General features: G+C 39.7%; 1 protein-coding gene across 4 annotated transcripts in view; it reads right to left on the reverse strand.

Annotated features, from left to right (window-relative positions):
• SOCS5 (suppressor of cytokine signaling 5) overlaps positions 1-9,656 on the reverse strand; it is a 61,229-nt gene extending 51,573 nt beyond the window's left edge. The window contains exon 1 of one of the 4 annotated variants that reach the window (XM_033125200.1): positions 9,496-9,656. The gene's annotated coding sequence lies outside the window, so the exon portion shown is untranslated. The other 3 variants (XM_033125202.1, XM_033125199.1, XM_033125203.1) reach the window with 3 other exon arrangements.
• Positions 9,657-10,120: the final 464 nt, after the last annotated feature.

Consider the following 10,120-nt stretch of genomic DNA (forward strand, 5'->3'; position numbering starts at 1 on the left):
CCAAGATGGCTTCATTGATGACGTCTATCAAACATTTAACGAAGAACATCAATTGTACCCAAACTTTTCCATAAAAGAGAGGGAAAAGAAACATTGCTGGTAGAAGTGTAACATGGTAAAGCCACTTTGGAATTTGTTCTGTCAGTCATAATGTTAAACACACACCTATTCTATTCCCCAGCAATCCCACTGCTAAGTATTCACCCACAACAACATGAGTCACAAAAAGCCTCGCACAAGAATGTTCAGAGCAGCGTTAGTTCTAACAGTTGAAAACTGGAAACAACCCTTTCCATAATAATAATAAAGTACAGATATCCATACAATTGAATACTAGCTAGAAACTAAAAGGAACTAACTAGTGTTACATGTAACATGGATGAAATACATATTTTAAACCAGAGCTTTATGTAATTTTTATTCCCAGAAATATAAATTTATACCACAGTTATGTAAGTACGTAAAAACACAAAAAGAAGATATAAGGGATATAGGTAGTTTATAAATTCATCAGTGTTACATATGTCATAAACTATATGTAATAGCTGCCATCTTACGTAAGTGCTTAATTGCCATTTAAGTCGTGTTACAATACTCCTCTGTTAAAGTTCAATTTTCTACTTCTGTGCTTCAAAAGGTTCCAATTCCAAAATTTGGTCTTCAATCACCTAACTACCCTAATTTCTCATTAATCCTAACTCAACCTGTACATTTTAGATAAGAACTCCTGTTCACCAGTTCCTTTGCTTTTTCTTCCCTGGTACTATTTTTGCCACCTCGTTAGTAGTGTTATTCTTACTTTTCGCTGCACAGACTTGTCTTTCTACCTCCTTTAAAACTGAACCAAAAACTCATCTTTTCCACAAGTGCTAAACCACCTCAGATTCTTTCCAAATTCTCTCAGCATTTGAAGATCTTGCTCCTAAATAGATGTATTTATTTTACTGAATTTGGACCTCTCTTCTCAATGACTCACCACCTCCATCCCCTGGCTTAGAGAGTATAACCTTTGGGGGAGAACTGAAAAGATTACAGTCCTCTTCAAGGTTCTTTCTCTTGTGCTGTTTTTACTTTTCTTTCTTGGAGTGCATTCTATTTGCCAAAGGCTTAAACTCCATAGGGATGAAGTGGGTAGGAGAGAAACAGCGGCAAAGAGATGGTAGATTAGAGCTGCTCTGGACTCGATTTTAAAGTTGAAAAAAACCTTTAGGCTTCAATATCTGTTCAGACTACTCCACAGCCCAAAGAAAGCAAACAGGATTTCAGAGACTTTAGGTGAGGAATAAGGAAGTGTGTTTGTCTACGAATTCCCTGTATTGTACCGGATGGCCAGACCGGATGAAGCCTTGTTTCAAGGACACTGCAATATTTCTGGCTTTCTGGCAGCAAATATTTCTATGGATTCCTTGTTAAGTCTTAGCGGGTGGGGGTTTGACTGGAGGTAGGCAAAAAGTAAATACTAAAAAACGTCTACACTCTCAAACTAAGTGCCAGTATTGGCAGTTACTTTTTGTTCTGCGTGCATTTGTACTTAGGAATTACAGTCATTACTCATCTCATTTCACAACTTTCAACTATAAACTTTATGCCTGCCAAATCATATCTATTAACCTGACCATGCTCCTGAGCTAGACCTGTATTTCCAACTGATAAATCGGTCTTGCAGTTACTTATCTAAAAACGTAACTACTTATCTGAAAGCAAACTCAGTATCCGCCTCTCAAACTTGCACACATTATTGTTCTGCCAAGTCAGGAACCTTGGATTCCTTCTTAACTTTCTCTGTCATCTCCAAACACTAACCAAGTCAGAAAGACTTAAACTCCTAAATCTCTCTGAAATCAGTGCTGTTTCTATCCCCACTACAATTCTGTAATTCAGACCATCTTAGTCTCTTTCCTGAACTGGAGCAGAGCCTTAAATAGTATCCTTGACTGATCTACCTGCCAAAGGCCAGAGAGACGGCCTCAGCCACTCACCCCTGCCATATGTATTACTCGGTGAATAAATGTCTCCATTCTCTGTTCCTACAGACTATTCTCTTTATTACTGCTATAATCAGTTTTCTAAAACACCAAACTATGTGTGTCACTTCCGCACCTATAAAACAAAATAAAAATCCAAATTACCAGTATGGCATATGGAACTATTCACAATTCGTTCCCGTTTTACCTAGTGTGATTTCCTAATTTTCTTTTTGTATTCAACAGATCAAACTTTACCTTTCTCCTTAAAAACACTATGCCCTTTCATTTTTAATAATCTAGAATAAATAGGAACTCAGTCCAGCTTATTTTATTTTTATGAGCACCCTTATACTATTTAAAGCCATTAGCTAAACCTGTACAGTGGTAATGAGATGAGTGAAGAAACAATCAGGCGATAGAGCCAACTCTCAGTTAGCTTATTTATTAACATGGTCAGTACAGACTAAATGGAAAAGTGAATAAAATGTTTCAACTACCTACTGATTTTCTTCCTTAGAATAAGTTAATGTTAAAAGTCTTCAAATACAGACATATTAACCCTTCTTTTGATTGACAGGTACAAAGAATACTACAATTCAAGTTTCTTCACATCTGTCCATTTTCTTTCTTTCACCTTTCACACCTCCCTTCCACACTTCCGCTGTTTCTTCTCTTACACTTTTCTCCTTCTGCTACCTACGTTTCCACAGCACCGCTTTGTCCACCTGCACAAGATCAGCAGCATTTCCTCTATCATGCTCATGGGTAGAACGCTTAAAAATTTACAAAGCACTTCCACATATACTTACTTACTTGGTTCTTGGAAACTCACTTTTGGGATTCCAAAATCAACAAATATAAAATTGTTTTATATGTGTAACATTATATACAACAGATGTTGCCCTTATAAGTAAAATATAAGATACTTTTCTTATATTTTAACTTGAATTTGAGGAAATTGCAGTTCACAAAGTTCAGTGATTCATCTTACCTACTTCTCTATTCCCTCTGCCTGGAGCGCCTTAATTCCTCCTTTCCTGCTCATCTCTTAAGACACAGCTCACGCCTTCCCCTCCTCCCAGAGCTACAATGTTATTCCTGTTTCATTGCTATCAGAATGTTTTCACACCACTAGAAGAATCAAGGTCTCTGGATTCCTACTCTGGTGTCTTTATTACCAAACAACATTTTCATTATTAACTAATGTTATCTTTATTAATGCCCATTAATGATCCAGCATTTTATAAAGTCAACTGAAGAAACATTTTATAGGTAGCCAATGTTGATTTACCAATGTCGAGGGTAAAACTGTACACCAAAACATCCCTAGCTTTCCTTAAAAATCAGGAGTTTAAGGAATGTCTCTAAATCCTCTAGAAAAAATCTAGATACTATCTCTTGAGGTAATGACATCTGAAGCTGCCACAGCAAAGGAGTGAAACAGCACTTCATAAACCCTAAATTAAAGTGTTTCCCCGAAAATAAGACCTAGCCGGACAATCAACTCTAATGCGTCTTTTGGAGCAAAAATTAGTATAAGACCTGGTATCATATATAATATCATACCATATCATATCATACCCAGTCTTATAGTAAAATAAGACTGGGTCTTATATTAATTTTTGCTCCAAAAGACGCATTAGAGTTGAATGTCCGGCTAGGTTTTATTTTCGGGGAAACATGGTAGTACAAGTTTTAAGAGATGCCTCTTAATATCCTGGGAAACACTTAGGATTTACGTCCCAATTCCACCACATTATTTGTCTGACTTGGGAAAGTCATTTAACCTCCTGGAGTCAAATTTCCTCTTTGATAAAATAAGGTAATGCCACCTACCTTTCAGAATTAAGAGAATTAAATGAAAGTATGACTGCAAATCACTTAGCCTGAAACGTAATAGTGAAAAAATGGTAACCCCTTTTATAATTGTTTTATGTACACCATTACTGTTTTCAAAACCATACCCAACAACCAACTCTTAACACATTCCAGGACTTCGTGGCCCAGCAGCAACCACAATAAATGCCTTCAAGGAAGTTATCTCCATGACTTCTGGATCCCCTTCCTGGGTCATAACTCAGGTCCTAGAAATATAATTTGGAATATCTCCTCCTAAATGCATTATCTTGTTCTCTGCTGCACGAAAACTCATCAAAGGATGTTCCTGTAGCTTCTCCTCGTTGGCTTAGCTTTCAACTACCTGGAACAACACACAGAGTCAGCTGCAAATCTGGCAAATTTTACTGCCAATCTGTTTTTTCAATCATTTATAAAAAAATAAAATAAAATAAAATAAAATAGAAATTGTCCCAGCACTGATCACCTGAAAGATAATGAGGCTGGACTGTTGTTTCATGTTAATAACCAAAGTCAAAGACTAAATAAATATAGATAAAAGAGCTCCCCTTTGGCTACACACATATTTTAACCCTTAAGAAATTACGTGGACTTCTCCCAACAGATTATATTTAATGTTTAGTAAGTTTATCCTTTAGCTTTAGAAAACACTTCAGCAGTTTTCCTGATACAAAAACATGCTATCTATAGAACCCAGAATCTACTCTAGGGCTAAATTTCTACAAAATCTTGGTTTTCCTCAACATTTTTCTCTATCCATCTTCATATGGCTTCCTGAGCTCCCCTTCTGACTACCCACTATATATGTAGGTTTAAGGTTCAGCCCCCAAATCATTTCTATTACATCATTCTACCTTTTTATTTTAAGGACTTATATTACTTAAGTAAGCTTCTATCCTTTTGAATTGCTGAAATACAGCATATCATACACTTGACTACCATCTCTAACTGAAGAATCTTGCTTAGAATAAAAAGACTGGATATTTTTCCTGTTATAATAGTCTAAATAAAATAAAGAAGACATACTTTGAAGACAAATGCAGAGTAGATAAACCCATTTCAAAAATAATTATTTTCATCATTGCTTCCTAATATTAGCTTTGATAATAGAATAGTGTATGCCACTTCATCACAGTAAATTTTGGTGTTAAACAGCATAGAAGGGAAATGCTTACGAGCTATTAGAGAACATGTGGAAACATATTATTATTACTATACCACATTTGGCAATAGTGTCATTAAGGTCTCTCAAGTCATCCTTAAAATTTTTCACCTCCATATAGAATAAAGCCAGGCAACTAATTCTCAGTTAAGCCACTGAAATGTAAATTTACCGGTATTAACATGAATCAACAGTCCAGCCAATTACCCTTCAAGACTACTTCTGCTCTAACCAGATTCAAAAGCCCTTTCCCCCCTTAAAAGCTGGAAGGTTGGCCAACTCAGAAAAAGAATTTATTAAGCTGGGCGAGGCAAATGAATCATATTTCCCCTCTGTCATTCTCTAACATCTACATTGAAGCTAAGTAGTTTGCATGGTCTGTATCTACTCAGTTCATATATCCATGAATTTTAAATATGAGTACCAAGCAATTTACAATGCCATAATTATTTTTAAATGAAGAAAATTCCAACTTAATGAAAATTTGAGCAATGGTTATATTTTATTATAAAATGGTATTTCTGATGTCTTTTGACACCATTATTTAACTAAATATTTTATTCACATAATTGAATTATGTAATAGCCCTAAAGAAAAGATCTGTATGTCTAAGTTCTATAAAATTCCTAGAAGCATGCCATGAGTCCAAAAATGTACAATAAACTGTAGTCATTTCATAATCTTTATTATAATAGTTAATCGAAAGAAAATTAGGAGTTGGTTACTCTGAAACGTCAAAATTCTGTATCAGTTAAAAAATAATATGACCCTGGAAACTTTTGATGGCTCCATGTAACTCTCTTAGCCTTGCTAGCATTACTTCAGACTAAAGCGATGACCCATGTATTTATCATCTAAAGTACCACCAACATAATACCTGTCTGAGATCTAAAGCAATATAGCAAGAATCTATTACTGCCATTATGAAGATGCATTTGAGTTATAACTTGTTTTTAAATTTAATCTCTAATCTGTGAAATAAAGTTGATTTAATGAAATTCTAAAAATAAGGGCAATTAAAAAATATTATGTGATATACTTTTAAAAATAATTGAAATTAATGTTTTAAAAGAGGCATATAAAAGTAAGCTCATGTGTGACAAATAGTAAGAAGTTACACGTTGTTACAGGTAAAGATGTTGTGAGCTGCCTAAGAATCAAAGTTAAGAGGACTATAAACAGAAGAAGAGCTGCTATAAAAGCAATAGAGGAACCTCTTAAGGCAGAAGCAGAGAATATCCAGAAGAAATCTGCCACTGTCACCGTAAAAAACATTTGCTAAACTACATGTTCATGACACTAATTAGACCTGGGTTATAGCGAATTAAAAAGAACAAAATGTAACAAAACTGGAATTACATAAATTTTATCACTAAAATCCAACAGTTTAATGATGTCACCAAAAATTTCACTTAATAGAAAGTAACGTTCAATGATCTCATGGCTCCATTCGGAGAAAGGGGTTGCAATTAATACTAGACCTTAAAAACTCCTGGTTTCTTCATCTAAGCTTATCCAGTGGGCCTCTAGAACTCAATGCAATGTTAATAATTGCAAATCAATTATTAACATTTTGGTTCTAGAATAATGAAACTGCAACAAGGCTCCCAATGACATTCAGAAAAAGTGACACCTTTAGTCAAACTTGATATGCACACCTAATTAAAGGTCCCAAGTGAACAGAGGAAGGAGGGAAAAAAATTAGAGTATCATTTGCACTAACTGACCCTTAAGGCAGACTATTATTTGATCATGTATTTATCTAGGAATTTTTTTGTAGCTTCAAAGTGTCTTTGTTAACAGCAAGAAAACAAATGGACATACAAGTGCCTGCATATACATGATGCACCATAAACCTACTCTAAGAAGTTCATCTAATATTTTAATCTAGATGAGTTTGTTTCTTTTCAATGAGAAAAATATCAGCACTTCCACTAATAATGCATATTGTTTTAAACTTTTCAGTAAAAGCTCATCCAGTGTTACACCATTTCATGTATAAAAGTAGTCAACTCAAACATCTGCATCCTTACAAGGAACACCCAGGGACCTGCCCACCAACCCTGGTTCCATCACTAGCAATTTCATCGTCCCTTTTTTTGACTGTTCTGGTTTCCAGATCTGCAAAATTATCATCTCCATGATCTACTCTTTCAGCTCTAGAAGAAATGTGACTCACACATAGGTCTTTTTACCAAGCTTTCCATGCTCCCTTCTATTTAGTTATTACCACTAATTTGCAGGCAATAAGCATTATTGCCCCTTAGTTCTACAAGTGGAGAAAACAGCCCAACCTCATCAAAGGTCTTAGGGGGATATAGCCTTTCCAAATACTGTTGTGCTATAGAAATAAGTCTCCAGGTGAATAATACAGAAGCAATTAAAATGTTAAAAGGTGTTAGGTTTCAATATTTTAGGCTACTGTTTTATGTGCCAGTACATTCTCCCTACCAATGAGTAGTAAAACTCAAGGACAATGGGAAGGGGGAAAAAATGTAATTTTCCACTAATTATTCAAGAACTAAAAAGGTGCCAACTGAAAATATTAACACTTTTTTGTAGAAATGTTTTCTCTGACTGATGAATTACATTAAAGGGCAAAATCTGATCTACAAAAATTTCTCAAATATGTTTAAGTACTCCCTAAAAAAAGCTTTCACTTTGTAAAGTATGAGGAGTTAGTAAGATAATATATATATATATATATATATATGAACATATATATATATATGATTAAGGAAATATTTAAAAGATTAAAGAGCTAGCTGTGCAATTCTTAACTGCTGCTTCTCAGTGACATGAAGAACCTCCATGGGCTGCCACAGAGATGGATTCTGTGGACTGCCACTGCCTAACTCTGGTATGCATTTTCTATGTCCCTAACTCATGCTTAAGAGTATTGTGCAAATACAAGATTATTAAATTAAGCATGTGACATGCTAAGCAAGATTCCCAACTGTTAGAAAACTCAACCTGATTTTAGTATTGCTTTCTAGAGCTGCTAGCTTACCAACATCTTTCCAGTTCAACATATTAAAATGTCTTAAAACTTATATCAATTTTGCATGATCTTGTAAAGAAACAATTAAAAGCAAGGGAAAGAAAGCATGCCAATTGCTTATTAATCTTGTAGAACAAAACTCAGTAGCAAATGATAATAGTACAGTCCAGTCTAAACGTTAAATTGGGAAGAACTACGCCACTGCTTTAGATGGAGAGACCTGAGGAAAGGATCTTTTGCAGATGGAGAGGCTTCTACAAGAACTTCAAGGTACAGTTACAAGAATTTCCAGCAAAACTAATAACTTGTGAAATTCCGTCAAACACAGAAATACATTTTAAAATAAAGGATAACTGACAAGGTCCAGCTGCGAGCCACCTTTCGGTTGGAATGTCAAAAGAAAATGTCAAAATCACCTTGTGACTGTAATCCCCCAGCCTTCAAAGTTCAGAACCAAGCCAGGATGTGTACTTAAACTGTTTCTCAGCATCCTTCTTTAAATGCAACTTCCTCTCCAGAAAGTCACTTCACTTCAGTTACTTGAATGCCCAAATTCCAGCACCCAAGAATCTTAGGACCCCACGTATCTGCAGAGGAGTCTTCCCGTGACCGCCTGCGCATCCCTTTCCACCTCGGGTTCAACCTCGGAGGTGCTCCGGTCACTTCCCCCATTCAAGCGCCCCAGTTCCCTCTCTCATCTCCCAGTGGACCTCTTCCCGTCGACCTTGAGAGGCCCCCAGGTCGGAGCCTTAGAGCCCCAAGTGAGTTGAGGGGAGCCCCCTTCCCTGCAGCGCGCGCAACTGCCCCACACTCTCCGGTTCCCCCCCTTCCACCACGACCCGGATCACGAAAGCCCTCCTACTAGACCAAGGCGACCCCCTTCCCCTTTGACGCCCTACGTTTCCCCAACCAGAAAAACAATTCCAGGGAAATGCATCGAGAGCCTACTAAATGCAAGCTCCCACTACGCGCGGCGCGGTCTGTACGGGGCTCGCCGTCCTCCTCTTCCAGACCAGAGGGCCGACGCTGCCTCCACCCCGGTGTGGAGACGCCGGCCGAAGCCAGACTGCGCCGGGCGCGGGCACCGGGGGCCGGAGAGGCGGCCGCTAACGGCGGTGCGGGGGCCGGGGAGCGGGCTCCGGCACGGCCGGGCACGGGCCGCGGGGATACTCACCGGTCAGGGCGCGCGGGGCGGCCTCATCCAGGGGCACCTGCGGCCAGGCAGGACGGGTCCGCACGGCGCAGTCACCGAGAGGGCGAGTCCGCCCGCCCGCAGGTCCCGTCCGGTCCCCTCCGACTGCCCGAGCGAATGCAGTCTCGCTTCCTCCGAACGGAGCTCGGGGACCCCAGCTCCGCCGGATGCCCCCGCCAGGCCCCCACCCCTTTCCCCGGCCGCCTCCCCTTCTTCACCCTTTTCCCCTCCCCCCACCCCCCAACCCCCACCAGAATGGAAAATACCTCCCGGGGCGGGGGGCGGCGGGAGCACGCCTCTCTGAAGGGCAGCCTACCGTGACCAATAGCAGGCGGGGCTCTGGAGGGGCGGGATTCCTAGAGGCCAATCCGAAGGCATGTAGGTGATGGCCGGAGGAGGGAGGCAGGGAGCGAGAGGGGGGCGGCCCTGGAGTCAGGGAGGTCTGGCCGCTCCGGTGCGCGCTATGCGCGGCTGCCATTTTGGAGTCTGGCAGCTGTGACGGCGGCCGGGTCCGGCCTGAGGGGAAAGGGAGGAGCCAGTCAGGTGGCAGAGAGACTGTCACATGGGCTAGAGGGGCGGGACAAAGCGGGCAGCGGCTGGAGGGGAGAGGTCGGCGGCGGCGAGTCACTAGAGCTGAGAAGGATCATGTGGTTGGAGAAGGGTCATCGGTGGGCTTGGGGGCAGAAGGTCAATCCGAGGTGGGAAAAGGGAAAACGCTTTGTCTCTGGTTTCAACTCCGCTAGGGAAAAGGAAAGGAAAAATGATGAATGGATGGCGTGAGCGCGGGGTCGGAAAATGTGAATGAGTCTCCCTAGCGTCTTCCAGCATGGAGCCTCCTTGTTACTACATTCCAAGATCTACTGGAAACTGGGAACATCATTTAATTCATATATTGCCATTCCCACGCCCAGCTGGCACAAACATAACTCACAGATCAGATG

The sequence above is a fragment of the Rhinolophus ferrumequinum genome, chromosome 13 (assembly GCF_004115265.2).
Source record: "Rhinolophus ferrumequinum isolate MPI-CBG mRhiFer1 chromosome 13, mRhiFer1_v1.p, whole genome shotgun sequence".
NCBI classification, from domain to species: Eukaryota; Metazoa; Chordata; class Mammalia; order Chiroptera; family Rhinolophidae; genus Rhinolophus; species Rhinolophus ferrumequinum.